Source organism: Lepidochelys kempii, chromosome 1 (assembly GCF_965140285.1).
Source record: "Lepidochelys kempii isolate rLepKem1 chromosome 1, rLepKem1.hap1, whole genome shotgun sequence".
In the NCBI taxonomy this organism is placed as follows: Eukaryota; Metazoa; Chordata; order Testudines; family Cheloniidae; genus Lepidochelys; species Lepidochelys kempii.
In genome coordinates, this window is record NC_136380.1 from 154732058 (window position 1) to 154748789 (window position 16732).

At 43.1% G+C, this 16732-nt stretch overlaps 1 protein-coding gene across 16 annotated transcripts in view; it reads right to left on the reverse strand.

Moving 5' to 3' along the window:
* CASK (calcium/calmodulin dependent serine protein kinase) overlaps nucleotides 1-16732 on the reverse strand; it is a 421703-nt gene that overhangs the window by 229384 nt on the left and 175587 nt on the right. The gene's annotated exons all lie outside the window — the stretch shown is intronic.

Genomic DNA, 16732 nt, shown 5'->3' on the forward strand with positions numbered 1-16732 from the left:
TCCATTTGTATAATGCTCATATCAAAAGTGCTTTAGATGTATGTACAACTCATAATGAAGCAAAACTCATTTAGCAACTATATCCAAACTGTCAGGTCAACTAAAAATTCCCCAACCCAAAACATCTCAGGTGCTCAACACTCTCATTCCTACCCCAACTGCATTAAAAGTCTGGGAAAGTAGCAAGCCTTTCCAGCAGTGGAGCCCAAACTTTTTGCACAGGAAGGCCACACAATTCGAAGAATGAAATTGTGTGGGCTCAACAGATTCTACATACTTTAGTAAGATTTCAAGTCACCTGGATTGATTTATATTTCAAGTTCAGCTTGTTTCAGATGTATTTAGATAGAAGCAACCTATGTACAGTATTGTCTATTTATACATTTGTGTAAAGTAAAATGATGTAAACATGATGACAAACCGCTAATGAATCAACCGTTAGTATATAGTACTGGAGCAGGCCGTGGGCCTTCTGAAATGCTTTTGTGGGCTGTAGGTTGGCCCCCCCTGCTTTACAACATACCCTGACTTCAACAAATTCAGGCTCAGTCAGACCTAGGGGGGAAACTAATTCTAGAACCAACATCTTGCCAACAAAAGCATCCTACCAGCTGGTCCTTAAGGGCCAAAGGACTTGTCTGCTCAGGCAATCCAACTGATTTAATCTGTCATGGTTAGATGCAGTCTCTCTAACACACAGGACCAGATCATAGGAGGACTTTATAGGTTAGAAATCAATAACCTGAACAACACTGAGAAATGAACTAGAAAGCCAGCACAGTTCTGGAGCACTGATGATATAATATTCAACATGTGGGAAGCTCCTTTAAAAGGACAGGTGTCCACATTTTGTACTAGCTTGAGCTAAGTGATCTTCAAAGGGTACCCGAATGTACAGTTCTTTACAGTAATTCAGCTGGAAATAGAGGCATGGATGACTATGGCAAGATCCATGTCCAGGACAAATGGCTGCAATCCCCTACTTCAGAGGAAATGGAAAAAGCCCTCTTGGCCACTGATGCTATCTGGAGTTGGACAGACAGCTGGAGGGCCCAAGACTTACAGACTTTAAGATAAGAAGGGACCATCATAACCATCTAAATCTGACCTCCTACACATTGCAGGCAACAGAACCTCACCCATTCACTCCTGAAATAAACCCCTAACCTCTGGCTGAATTACTGAAGTACTCAAATCCTGGTTTAAAGACTTCAAGTTATAGAAAATCCACTATTTACACTAGTTTAAACTTGCAAGTGACCTGTGCCCCATGCTGCAGAGGGAGGTGAAAAACCCCAGGGTCTCTGCCAATCTGACCCAAGGGAAAATTTCTTCGCAACCCCCAATATGACAATGAATTAGACCCTGAGCATGTGGCAAAACCCACCAGCCAGACACCTGGGAAAGAATTATCTCTAGTAACTCAGAACCCTCTCCATCTAGTGTCCTATCATCCACCATTGGAGATATTCACTACTAGCAGTCGCAAATTGGCTACATGGTATTGTAGACAGTCTCATCATACCACCTCCTCCATAAACTTATCAAGCGCAGTCTTGAAGCCAGTTAGGTTTTTTGCTTCCACTGCTCCCCTTGGAAGGCTGCTCCAGAACTTCACTCCTCTGATGGTTAGAAACCTTCACCTAATTTGAAGCCCAAACTTGTTGATGGCCAGTTTATAGGAATTTTTTCTTGTGTCCTTATTGGTGTTTAACTTAAATAACTTCACCTTCCCTGGTATTTATCCCTCTGATGTATTTATAGAGCAATCATATCTCCCTCAGCCTTCTTTTGGTGAGGCTAAACAAACCAAGCTCTTTGAGTATCCTCTCATAAGGAAGGTTTCCCATTCCTGGGATCATCTAGTAGCTCTTCTCTGCATCTGTTCCAGTTTGAATTAATCTTTCTTAAACCGGGCAGACCAGAATTGCATACAGTATTCCAGCTGAGGTCTCACCAGTACCTTGTAGAATGGTACTAACACTTCCCTGTCTCTACTGGAAATACCTCTATCCTAGGACTGCATTAGCTTTTTTCACGTTAAATAAGATTGGTTCCCAAAACCGATCCCTGAGGAACTCCACTAATAACCTCCCTCCAGCCTGACAGTTCACCTTTCAATATAACCAGTTGTAATCTCCCCTTTAACCCGTTCCTTATCCACCTTTCAATTCTCATATTAATCACCGTCTTCTCCAATTTAACTGATAATTTCCCATGTGAAACTGTATCAAATGCCTTACTGAAATCCTGGTAAATTAGATCTACTTCATTTCCTTTGTCTAAAAAAATCACTTATCTTCTCAAAGAAGGTGATCAGGATGGTCTGGCACGATCTACCTTTTGTAAAACCACATTGGATTTTATCCCACTCACCGCTAACGTCTATGTCCTTAACTACTTTCTATTTCAAAATTTGTTCCAAGACCTTCCATACAATTGAAGTCAAATTAACAGGCCTGTTGTTTCTGGATCACTTTTTTCCTTTCTTAAAAACAGAAACTATATTAGCAATTCTCCAGTCATAGGGTACGACCCCTGAGTTTACAGATTCATTAAACATCCTTGCTATTGGGCTGGAATAATTTTCATAGTGGTGGTGTGGAGAACCATTCAATCAAACTCTAAACCCTGTATATAATGGAAACCACTTCAAGCTAGGGGGTGCGGCAGCACCCACACATTCCTAGTTCCAGTATCTGTGCTTGTAATTTCATGAGCCAGTTTCTTTAATACTCTTGGATGGGGATTATCCATGGCCCCCTAGATTAGAAACTTTAACAAATTGCAGGCCCACATCCCAACTCTTAGTTGAAGGGGCAGATACCACATCTGCCAGTATTCCATCTCCCCCACAAATCATCAACTTCATCTTATCCAGATTTAGGTTCAGCGATCTAGCTCTCATTCAAGCCTCAATCTTGGCCAGACAGGGGAAGCTAAGCAACCACAGTATGAGTCAAATTAAATGAAGACATACAGCAGTGTTCTCAAAATACTACTGGTAGTGCAACCCACACCAAATCTGCGTCTCCCTTACTGCTCTTGTACATACGCTAAACAAGAGGTATGAAAAAGACAGAATCTTTTGGTACCATACACAACAGGGCCCTCAAAGCAAACATCCAGTTACACATTATTATCCTACAAGTCCTTTCACACAGGAAAAAATGAAGCTACACAAGTGTAACTGTATTTACACCAGGGACTGCAGTCATATGCAAGGCAATCTCATTCCGATACTGTATTCCAAGGAGGGAATTCTATTCAAACTGAATTTTAAATAGAAACTTTCAACCATATATTCCAAAAAGGCAACAGTCTCTTCAGCTAGTATTCTCATAGGGATGATGTAGAAGTCAAGCAGATAGTTTAGCACCCCTATAAACAAACAACTGCAGTGCACATTGCATTGTTGACTCTGTTCACTGGTTCCCTGTTTTTTCCCCTACCTAACTGCCCATTGAGAGACAAGGTGGATGAGGTAATATCTTTTATTGAACCAACTGCTGCTGGAGAGAGAGAGAGACAAGTTTTCGAGTCACACAGAGCTCTTCTTTAGGTATTCAGATATTCTCTAATATCCTGGAACTGACTTGGCTACAACTACTTGCCTATACTCTCTAAGCCCTGGTCTACACTACAAACTTATGTTGGTATAACTACATTGCTCAAGGGTGTGGAAAATCCTCACCCCTGAGCAACACAGTTATACCGACCTAACCCCTGGTGTAGACAGAGCTATGTCAATGGGAGGGCTTCTTGCTGAGGTGGAGTACCTATGCTGATGGGAGAAGCTCTCCTGTTGGTCTAGGTAGCGTTTTCACTAAGTGTTACAGCAACGTCGCTGCAGCGCTGTAAGTGTACACAAGCCCTAAGGTAATCTAATTTTCAATGAGACGTAGTAAGTCACTTGTGGATTCATGGATAACATAGCTTTTATACACATCAGAATATAAATAAGCTTCCATTTGTCAGCAGTGCAATATTCTCCAGAACTAAGGAGACTGACTGAGATTTATATCAAAGTGTACATCCATTGCTTAACAGCATGTCTACAAAGTTTACACATCCAAGCTTTAGCAGACCAAGAGAGAAGCAAGTATCAGCATAGAAGACCCTTTATGGAAAGTGACCTGTAAGCAGTTTTCCTTACTATCATTTAAACTAGTGCAGGGGTGGGCAAACGTTTTGGCCTGAGGGCCACGTCAGGGTTGCAAAACTGTATGGAGTGCCAGGTAGGGAAGGCTGTGCCTCCCCAAACAGCCTGGCCCCCGTCCCCTATCTGCCCCCTCCCACTTCCTGCCCCCCTCAGAATCCCTGACCCATCCAACCTCTCCCCCGCTCCTTGTCCCTCCTAGGACCCCCCCAGCCCGTATCCGCCCCCTGGGACCCCACCCCCTATCCAACCCCCCCTGCTCCCTGTCCCCTGACTGCCCCCGACCTCTATCCACACCCCCATCCCAACAGGCCTATCCAACGCTCCCGTTCCCTGCCCCCTGACCGCTCCCACCAGAACCTCCACCCGCCCCGCCCCCGACAGGCTCCCCCGGGACTCCCTGCCCCTAATCCAACCCCCCCACTCCCCACCCCCTCACCATGCTGCTCAGAGCAGCAGGAGCTCACAGCCACGCAGCTGTGCTGCCCGGGAGGAGCAGCGGACCAGAGCACTGGCTGTGCGGCGATCTGAGGCTGCAGGGGAGGGAGACAGCAGGGGAGGGGCTGGGGGCTAGGCTCCCTGGCCGAGAGCTCAAGGGCCAGGCAGGACGGTCCTGTGGGCCGGATGTGGCCCGTAGTTTGTCCACCTCTGAATTAGTGGGTCACTGATCTGAAAGCCTGCCTCTCCCCTGATGCAATGCTTCTGCAGTTGTGATCAGTTGGAGATGCCTGTCTTTTTCTCAGGCCTTTGGAAAAGGAGGCTGAAGTGTTAGGGTAGTTGAAAGTGGAGGAGGTATGATTATTCAAGCACCGCCAACTGATCATAACTGCAGAGGCACTGCATCGGGGAGAGGCAGACTTTCAGGCATCCAGATTTCCAAGCCAGCCAGAAACTAAAAGGCATCCAGTTCAGATCACAGTGCCATGCTTTCAACACAAAGCTCCACTTAAGTGCAGAGATGTAACCTACACCAACTTCAGCTCCTAGGATGAACCCATATGTAGAGTGTGCTGTAAGTGGACAAAAGTACGGATAACTGTAAAAGATGTGCAACCAAAGGAAACTTGCACTCATCTTACCAGGAAAAAAATCATATTGGCCACAGCTGCTATTTGAGCATCCAGTAGCAACGTCAGAGTTAACTAGCCCTAAAAACTGTAAAACTATATTAGGGTATTTCTAGTTTTCCCCTATACTGCAATATTACATCAGTCTTGTCAGTCTTAATTTGCCCTGATGCAAACCCCAATCTTTTACAGAGAGAGAGTCATGCATGGCACTCTGTACTGCAATGCCATGGCCAGATATGATGGAGATGATGTAAAGCTGGGTGTCAGCTCTCCTGAGACACCTCTGCCAATGTCTCCTTTTAACCCTCCTACAGGTCTATGTTGAGCTAGACAAGTGACAAGGTAGAACCCTGAAGGATCTCTGGCATGACATTCTTCAGAATAACTACACTTAGACCTCTCATGAAGGAGCATAGAAGCCACACAAGAGTGACTATCCAGACCTGCTAGGAATTGCAGATGAATCAAAACCCAGTGGTATCAAAGACAGATGTCAAAGAGCAATGTCATCAGAGCTAAAAGAATCACTTAGTCGTACATGAGGGAAAAGTGTCCTAAGATGAGATAATAGACTAGTGCCCATAGTGTAGATAATTGAATACCACCACCAGTTTCCATCCTATAGCCATCCCTAAAACCTTATTTACTGAGGTGAGGGAAATCTGAAGATTCCCTACACTACCAGAGTTGTCCAGTCACAACTTTTTTAAAAACAAACTTCCCCCAAGAAGAGGGATCGACACAGGGTGACAACAAAATTGACAGCATCAAGTAATAGTTTCTTTAAAAACAATATGTGCATCTATCATAGAACCATAGAATATAAGGGTTGGAAGGGACCTCAGGAGGTCATCTAGTCCAAGCCCCTGCTCAAAGCAGGACCGACCCCCGACTAAATCATCCCAGCCAGGGCTTTTTCAAGCCTGACCTTAAAAACTTCTAGGGAAGGAGATTCCACCACCTCCCTAGGTAACGCATTCCAGTGTTTCACCACCCCCGTAGTGAAAAAGTTTTTCCTAATATCCAACCTAAACCTCCCCCACTGCAACTTGAGAACACTACTCCTTGTTCTGTCATCTGCTACCACTGAGAACAGTCTAGAGCCCTCCTCTCTGGAACCATGCTCTCTGGTCCTCTCTAGAACCATCCTCTCTGGAACCCCCTTTCAGGTAGTTGAAAGCAGCTATCAAATCCCCCCTCATTCTTCTCTTCTGAAGACTAAACATCCCCAGTTCCCTCAGCCTCTCCTCATAAGCCATGTGTTCCAGTCCCCTAATCATTTTTGTTGCCCTCCGCTGGACTCTTTCCAATTTTTCCACATCCTTCTTGTAGAGTGGGGGCCAAAACTGGACACAGTACTCCAGATGAGGCCTCACCAATGTCAAATAGAGGGGAATGATCATGTCCCTTGATCTGCTGGCAATGCCCCTACTTATACATCCCAAAATGCCATTGGCCTTCTTGGCAACAAGGGCACACTGTTGACTCATATCCAACTTCTCATCCACTGTAACCCCTAGGTCCTTTTCTGCAGAACTGCTGCTGAGCCATTCGGTCCCTAGTCTGTAGTGGTGCATTGGATTCTTCCGTCCTAAGTGCAGGACTCTGCACTTGTCCTTGCTGAACCTCCTCAGATTTATTTTGGCCCAATCCTCCAATTTGTCTAGGTCCCTCTGTATCCTATCCCTACCCTCCAGCGTATCTACCACTCCTCCCAGTTTAGTGTCATCTGTAAACTTGCTGAGGGTGCAATCCACACCATCCTCCAGATCATTTATGAAGATATTGAACAAAACTGGCCCCAGGACTGACCCCTGGGGCACTCCACTCGATACCGGCTGCCAACTAGACATGGAGCCATTGATCACTACCCGTTGAGCCCGACAATCTAGCCAGCTTTCTATCCACCTTATAGTCCATTCATCCAGCCCATACTTCTTTAACTTGCTGGCAAGAATACTGTGGGAGACCGTGTCAAAAGCTTTGCTAAAGTCAAGGAACAACACGTCCACCACTTTCCCTTCATCCACAGAGCCAGTTATCTCATCACAGAAGGCAATTAGATTAGTCGGGCATGACTTGCCCTTGGTGAATCCATGCTGATTGTTCCTGATCACCTTCCTCTCCTCTAAGTGCTTCAGAATTGATTCCTTAAGGACTTGCTCCATGATTTTTCCAGGGACTGAGGTGAGGCTGACTGGCCTGTAGTTCCCAGGATCCTCCTCCTTCCCTTTTTTAAAGATGGGCACTACATTAGCCTTTTTCCAGTCATCTGGGACCTCCCCCGATCGCCATGAGTTTTCAAAGATAATGGCCAATGGCTCTGCAATCACATCTGCCAACTCCTTTAGCACTCTCGGATGCAGCGCATCCGGCCCCCATGGACTTGTGCTCATCCAGCTTTTCTAAATAGTCCCGACCACTTTTCTCCACAGAGGGCTGGTCACCTCCTCCCCATGCTGTGCTGCCCAGTGCAGCAGTCTGGGAGCTGACCTTGTTCGTGAAGACAGAGGTAAAAAAAGCATTGAGTACATTAGCTTTTTCCACATCCTCTGTCACGAGGTTGCCTCCCTCATTCAGTAAGGGGCCCACACTTTCCTTGACTTTCTTCTTGTTGCTAACATACCTGAAGAAACCCTTCTTGTTACTCTTAACATCTCTTGCTAGCTGGAACTCCAGGTGTGATTTGGCCTTCCTGATTTCACTCCTGCATGCCTGAGCAATATTTTTATACTCATCCCTGGTCATATGTACAATCTTCCACTTTTTGTAAGCTTCTTTTTTGTATTTAAGAGCAGCAAGGATTTCACTGTTATGACAAGCTGGTCGCCTGCCATATTTACTATTCTTTCTACACATCGGGATGGTTTGCCCCTGTAACCTCAATAAGGATTCTTTAAAATACAGCCAGCTCTCCTGGACTCCTCTCCCCCTCATGTTATTCTCCCAGGGGATCTTGCCCATCAGTTCCCTGAGGGAGTCAAACAGCTGCTTTTCTGAAGTCCAGGGTCTGTATTCTGCTGCTCTCCTTTCTTCCTTGTGTTAGGTTCCTGAACTCGACCATTTCATGGTCACTGCCTCCCAGGTTCCCATCCACTTTTGCTTCCCCTACTAATTCTTCCTGGTTTGTGAGCAGCAGGTCAAGAAGAGCTCTGCCCCTAGTTGGTTCCTCCAGCACTTGCACCAGGAAATTGTCCCCTACATTTTCCAAAAACTTCCTGGATTGCCTGTGCACCGCTGTATTGCTCTCCCAGCAGATATCAGGGTGATTGAAGTCTCTCATGAGAACCAGGGCCTGCGATCTAGTAACTTCTGCGAGTTGCCGGAAGAAAGCCTCGTCCACCTCATCCCCCTGGTCTGGTGGTCTATAGTAGACTCCCACCACGACATCACCCTTGTTGCTCACACTTCTAATCTTAATCCAGAGACTCTCAAGTTTTTCTGCAGTTTCATACTTGAGCTCTGAGCAGTCATACTGCTCCCTTACATACAGTGCTACTCCCCCACCTTTTCTGCCCTTCCTGAACAGCTTATATCCATCCATGACAGTACTCCAGTCATGTGAGTTATCCCACCAAGTCTCTGTTATTCCAATCAGATCATAATTCCTTGACTGTGCCAGGACTTCCAGTTCTCCCTGCTTGTTTCCCAGGCTTCGTGCATTTGTATATAGGCACTTGAGGTAACCTGCTGATCACCCCTTTCTCAGTATGAGGCAGGAGCCCTCCCCTCCCACGCGCTCCTGCTCGTGCCTCCTCCCGGTATCCCACTTCCCCACTTACCTCAGGGCTTTGGTCTCCTTCCCCTGGTGAACCTAGTTTAAAGCCCTCCTCACTAGGTTAGCCAGCCTGCTTACGAAGATGCTCTTCCCTCTCTTCGTTAGGTGGAGCCTGTCTCTGCCTAGCACTCCTTCTTGGAACACCATCCCATGGTCAAAGAATCCAAAGCCTTCTCTCCGACACCACTTGCGTAGCCATTCGTTGACTTCCATGATTCGACAGTCTCTACCCAGGCCTTTTCCTTCCACGGGGAGGATGGACGAGAACACCACTTGCACCTCAAACTCCTTTATCCTTCTTCCCAGAGCCACATAGTCCGCAGTGATCCGCTCACGGTCATTCTTGGCAGTATCATTGGTGCCCACGTGAAGAAGCAGGAAGGGGTAGCGATCTGAGGCCTTGATGAGTCTCGACAGTCTCTCCGTCACATCGCGAATCTTAGCTCCTGGCAAGCAGCAGACTTCTCGGTTTTCCCGGTTGGGGCAGCAGATAGATGACTCAGTCCCCCTGAGGAGAGAGTCCCCGACCACCACCACCTGCCTCCTTCTCTTGGGAGCGGTGGTCGTGGAACCCTCTATAATACATTGAGTCCTCAAAAGCTCTTCTCCTATACACTCCTATCTTTAAGATTCTACTACTTCAAAAATAAATGTGCTCGTTTTATTACTCTTCCTACAGATAAATGGCAGTTTTCAAAAGTGAGAAGAAAATCTCCCTTATTTTTGAAAATTAAAGTCAATTTGAAATTGTCTTGATATTGTTAAAATGGGCTGCAGCATGTGAGCAGCAATGCTTTCTACATTTTATTCAATCAGTTCAACTACATCAATCTCACTAACACAACCATACTGTGTCTGTATTTTTTCCTCACTGAGACTTTAACTGATCAGCTTTCCATGAAAAAAAGCTTACTGTAAGAGCTGAATTTAAAGTTTAAAATTTATTATGAAAGTCTTTGTTACTGTGGAGTTTGCAAGATGGAATCTTGGTCTCAACTATGGCAAACCCCAGAAAATTAAATGTGCTTAGACAGTAAACCAATCATTATAGCAACATCTCAACCTGTACTTCAACTAAAAGACAATTTTTGCAGAAACCAGAGGGATTCACTACGTGAAAGTTGTATTTTACAAGGGTATTAAGGACTTGAGATATTGGAAAAATAGAGGTGCAAGAAGTTTTAACCCCCTGTTTTTTTCAGGTTGGGATAGGCCATGTGAACACCAAGCCAGAACACTTTGATGTCCAAGCATGCAATATTGTCTAAAAATTCTGAAAATAACCAACGTATGCTACATTCTGTTAATATATATATTTTTTGTTTTGATTAAGACAGAAACTAGCACAAGCTAGAGTCCTAGACACACACTGATGATGTGGAAAGAAAGGTGTCAGGGTAGTTGAAAGGCAACACTTCCTTGTATAACCCCAGCACACAAATATTTGATGGCATGAGATGGTGCTCATACAGGGAGTAGGAAATACTCTGTAGCAGGGCTTTGAGTAATGCTATGTTTTATGTAACATTTCAATGTGGGCTGTGTCTTCTACATGTTGAATCATCAGTCTGTCTTAACTAATTTCATTAGCACATCTACAATTATAAAGGAGTCAAGAGTTTGAGTAACACTGTTCTAGGGTACTGAACAATTTTAGGGTCTATCCACAAGTTGCTCCTAGCACAGCTCTACTGTGTTCATTACCTTAAATATTAAGGCTCTGTCTGCACTGCATTTTCTGTTAGGAAGTTGTTTTTAATATACATATTATAACATTCTTCATAGAGATACTGTTATATGATTATGGCATAACTATGATATATTTTATACAAGGGAGATTGCCAAATCCCCATCATTGGAAGCTTTTAAAAACAAGTTGGACAAACACCTGTCAGGGATAGTCTAGGTTTATTTCGTTCTGCCACGGCACAGGGGGCTGGGCTTGATGATTTCTCAAGGTCCTTTCCAGCCTGACACTTCTATGACTCTAGGTCTTCATCAGCACAAGCTTTAGAATTTTCTTGGGAGTTCTTCATAAGCTTAACTCACTTCCATTTAGAGAGCACTGTAAAGTCCTTACTTCATCTCATTCAACCACCATAATACCACCACTCCAAAAATATAGCCAGACCTCTGGGACAATCTTCTCCCAAGTATCAGGCCTGCAGGGAGGTAAGTGTACTTCCTAAATGGCCTCGTGCAGCATTTTTCAAACTAGGGGTCCTGACCCAAAAGGGGGTCACAGGCTATTGCAAGGGGATTGCAAGATCACAAAAAATAGGGTTACCATACTTCCATGGGCTCTTTTTTGGTCCTTGCTCATCCTTTTCCCTTGCCTTCCGCTATTCCAGAATCCATTGTCTTCGCTGATGGGCCATCAGCCCCGTCTGGCCTCTTCATGGTTGTACCTGAAAGGCTGGCTGTGGGTGTTTTCCAGAGTAAGCCCATTTGAAATACAGCTCCCTAGTCAATATTCATAACTTCAGATACAAAAGTGATACATGCATATAAATAGGATATTCATTCAGCAAATCATAACTTTTCAAATGACACCTCACATGACCCACCTCATACAAAATATATCACAATTATGCCATAATTATATCATATCATCACTGTGAAGAATATGGAGTACAGTGTCTCATGACCAAACAGTAAACTTCCTCATTTCCTCTACCCACTGGCACACACCTTACCATTACCACAACTACCATATACCGCACACCACAATCTTAACTTGCTATGGATGCCAGCCTTCCATTACCCGTCTTTCGCAAACTACCAACCCCCACCAGCACAACACATTACATCATTAAACATCCACAAAAAATAGTGTTAGGATTGTGTACTTTAGCAAAGAGTATATGGAAAAGGGAAGCTAGAGGGGAAGGGAAGAGTTACAGTTTACAGCACATGCAGTGTGCAGTAGTTGTGGTGACAGTATGGAGTGTGTGTGGATGAACGACAGGATATATATTTTTAGGTGACTTCTCTTCTCATTTCCTTCCATTCTGGATTTGAGTCAGCTGTGTTGTGTGTGTATCAAACCTAACTATTTCACAGTGAAGATTTTGTATATTAATATTAAATAGCAATAAGATTATGTAATTAAAAAGCCAATTAAGAGTGTCTGTACCATAATTCTGAGCTACTGGAATGGTAAAAATAGATGTAAACCCTTGTTTTCATTTCCAGTTTTTTTAAATCCCTATTAATTACCACAATGAGTGTCCCTAAGGTTTATGAAATCATTTTATAATAGTGTAACTAAGTCCGTTCGCCCATGCTTTGGGACTTTTACAGAATAAATAAAGCACCACATCAGTACTGCATGTAATTTATTGCTTAGAAAGAAAAAATATTTTGCAGTCAACATACCATAATTTAACAGACATGGCTTTAAAAAACCAAAATCTAAGGCAATGATTTCTTAGGCCCCATCTTTACTGTCCTCCTACTTTCTGATTCTTGTCTTCAGTGATAACCCTACCATACGTGGAGGTGATTCCATTAGCACATATGTGAAGTCCAATTCTATATATTGGTGGGGGTGACAACACATATTGAAATTATGTGGCTTGATCTACTGTAAGCAGGGTAGACCAGTAGCGGCCTAACCCATAAACATGGATCAACAGAATGCAGGGAGACAAAGAAAAACAGCAGATGGCAAGAGCATATGTATATGCATGGCATGTGTGTGCAGGGGAGTGGTAAGAGGGCAAATGAAATCCCCATTTTTCTATGTATACAGGATTGGGAGAAGACGTGAACCTGGAAGGATTTAGAGAAGATGTAGAGCAAGCAAAGGCATTATTTTACTGTGTGTGTGTGTTCTCCCCCTCTTGAATATCACCCCAAAAGTCTGAAAACCATAACTCCTGTCCTCACCAGGTCCTTGGTCAGACTAGGAAGGGACATTACCATTTGGAACAGAGGACAAACTCTACAGGCTTTGATAAACTTGTAGAAGATGCTCAATTTAGCTTTCTTCAGAGGTGATTTTTCTACCATTTGTAACTGAATTCCCCCGCTCCAAATTAGCTATCAGACTTAACTGATGAGAACTAGTCATAACAAAAATGCATAGGGGGTTCTGTCATTTAAAAGAAGTTATTGTTGAGCAAGAAGATTGTAAATTGCTGAAAAAATTTATTTCTTAGCTCTCCCATAAGCCAATATGGGAAAACTGATTATCTTCAAACTAAAAAAAACCAAATACATATTTTCATATGAGGTGAAACTGTATTATAATTTAACAGAAGTATCTAAACTGCCTCAGTAAACTTTTGTTTCTTTTTTAAACCAGTAACAAAAACAAAAAAATGCTCACGAATGATTTAGAGTTATGAACAATGCCTCAAACGAAAGTCAAAAGGGTGTTTGCATATATTTATTTCCCCTTTTGTCATCCCTCCTGCCCCCACATTATACAAAATGCAGACCCCACCCAACAAACAGATTCCTAATTGAGGGGCGCTTGTTCCCAGGTGCACCCTGCTAGGAACCTCACACCCAGCACTGAATAGTACTTCCACCCTTATTACAGGGGATTTAAAGAAATACTTCCATGTTTTTATTTTGTATCCAAGACCCTCATATAATATTTGTACTTAACAGAAATGTATTTGTATATTTGAAAACTGAATACTCCTATACCACTCCAGACTCCTGCGTAACATCTCTTCAAACCAGTAGGTGGAGGTAGACACACATTAACAAATGAAGTGTAATTTTTGTCATCTTCATCCGATCATGAACTTTCCCACTTTGAAAAAGTGTTTCCCGCCATTAGGTAACAGCATTTTACAAACTTACCTTTATTATGTTAGCAAAACTTTCCCTCACATTTAAAAAAAACACAACAAAAACATGTCAAAAGAGGACAGAAAAAATAGTCTCAACAGTTGCTGAAAGTTTGCAGGAATTCATTTTAGGTAAGTACACATTACAGTTTCTGCTTCATTTCTTTGCTTTTTCGGATTTTATATACATTAGTGACGTTACACATTTAAATTAATAGTCTAATATGTGATGACAAACCACAAAAACCAATTATTTTAATAATGGTGAAATTTGTGTGATGCTAATATCATGCCCTAATTATGTGCCTTGTTTTCTGTGGTCACTTGCAGGTTGGAGGCTAAGACCAGTCTTCCCTGCCCATTTAGCTCTACATTGAGAATACAAAGAAATGTAAAGCTACATTTTTATGTACAGTAACTCCTCGCTTAACCTAGTTATGTTCTTGAAAAATGCAACTTTAAGCAGAACGATGTTAAGCGAATCCAATTTCCCCATAAGAATTAATGTAATACAGGCAGGGATGTATGTTTAGATGGCAGGGAAATTTTTTTCACCAGAAAAAAAGACATTATATACATATATCGTATAAGTTTTAAACAAGTTCTAATCAGAGGACTGTCTGGGGGCCTGCTCATGAGCTCCCCGAGCTTCTCCTAAAGCAACTGTGCTGATATCAGGTGGGATATTTCCCAGGGAATGCCTTGCTGCTAAATGATGAACTAGCACTCGGCTGAGCCCTCAAATGTTAACATGTTGATAATGTAGCCTCACACTCTACAAGGCAGCACCATGGGAGGGAGGAGAAACAACCCAGCAACGGCTGCAAACACTTCCCCGTGGAAACTGAATGTGATGATGAATCCATGCTATCTCACTGAAGCGCATCACTCCCTTCTCTGGACAGTGCATGCACGACTGCAGAAGCACCGACTTTCCAAAGTGCCAGGGAGTGTTCAACCCCCAGCTCCGCCTCAGGTCCGCCCCCACTCCACCCCCCTCACCCCGAGTACACCACGTCCTTGCTCCTCCCCCATCCTCCTCAGAGCCTCCTGAATGCCACAAAACAGCTGATTGTTGTGGGCGGGAGGCGAGGGGGGGGGAAGGGTTGCTGATCTGCGGGGCCTGCCAGTAGGCACTGGAAGGGTGGGGTGGAGTGGAGGGGAGTTGATGGGGGACTGCCGGCTCACCCTGGTTCCAAGCCCCCACCCACTAGCAGGTGGTGGCCAAAAGACGTTATAAGCAAACATTGCATAACTTTAAATGAGTATGTTCTCCAGTAGATTAGCGACAAAACAATGAAACAATGTTAACCAGGATGACTAAGTGAGGAGTTACTGTAAACATCTGTTTTGCTCTCAAGTCTGTTGATAGAACTGTGAAGTCCTGAAAGTGTTTGAGCACAACTAATTCAAAGCCTCTGGAAAAAAAAATGTGAAAAGGTGTGGTTTATACTGATCCGTACTATAGCCATAATTTTGATAAGGAATGGCCAATATTTTCAAATTGGAGTGCCTAAACTAAAGTCAAACTCCTAAATTCAAACTCTGATACGTAAACACGTGGCCTAATTTTTCAAAGGTGCTGGGCAAGCTCATCTACTTGTGAAGTCAATGGGAGCTATAGGTACTCAATATCTTAGAAAATCAGGTCACTTATATGCAGGTGCCATCCATGTATTGAAGAGACAAACAGATATCTAGGTTTGAAAAATGTTGTCCAATTGCTTTTTTCCAGGTACAATTTTAAAAAATAATTTAGAAACAGTCTGCTGTAAAGTGAATTTGGATCAATTTTTGGACAATGATTCAACAGAATAATTTTGTTGCATACCTCTCAAGGAAGCATTGCAAACAAACAAAATTAACTTTTATACATGCTGCTTTTAAAAGAAAGTGTCATCAAAAACTGAAGCACTTTAAATGTACTCACTAAGAATTGAGAAATCTCAATTTAAATCTACAACCAAAATTTAAAATCGGAATGATTTAGATTATAATGTTTTATGCTCAACATATGTCATTACTAGAGCTGAGCAAGTAATAAATTTTTCAGTTTGCAGGCCAAATCAAACAAATTTAAAAAATGGTTTTGTTTCAGCTAAGCAATTTTTTTTCTTTTTGTTGATTCTTTTCATTTCCAGGTGTTTTACCCTTTATTTTTTAAATAAATCCAGCAACATTTCAAAAATGTTTCTAAATGAGAAGCTGAAATATTTTGTTTTGAAAATGTTGAAAAGATGTTTTGACTTTTAAAAAATTCTTTTTTTTTTAAACCAAAACTATTTACCGAATTCTACATGAATTCACAAATAATTCTGGTTGCCCTGTAACTGTAATTTTGGCAAAGAAACTATTCACTTGAAAAATGTTGTCCAGCTCTAGTCATTACTCAAATAACCATGATAAAAACCAAGAAATCATAGAATCATAGAATATCAGGGTTGGAAGGGACCTCAGGAGGTCATCTATTCCAATCCCCTGCTCAAAGCAGGACCAGTCCCCAACTAAATCATCCCAGCCAGGGCTTTGTCAAGCCTGACCTTAAAAATATCTAAGGAAGGAGATTCCACCACCTCCCTAGGTAACGCGTTCCAATGTTTCATCCTCCTCCTAGTGAAAAAGTTTTTCCTAATATCCAACCTAAACCTCCCCCACTGCAACTTGAGACCATTACTCCTTGTTCTGTCATCTGCTACCACTGAGAACAGTCTAGAGCCATCCTCTTTGGAACCCCCTTTCAGGTAGTTGAAAGCAGCTATCAAATCCCCCCTCATTCTTCTCTTCCACAGACTAAACATCCCCAGTTCCCTCAGCCTCTCCTCATAAGTCATGTGTTCCAGTCCCCTAATCATTTTTGTTGCCCTCTGCTGGGCTCTTTCCAGTTTTTCCACATTCTTCTTGCAGTGTGGGGCCCAAAACT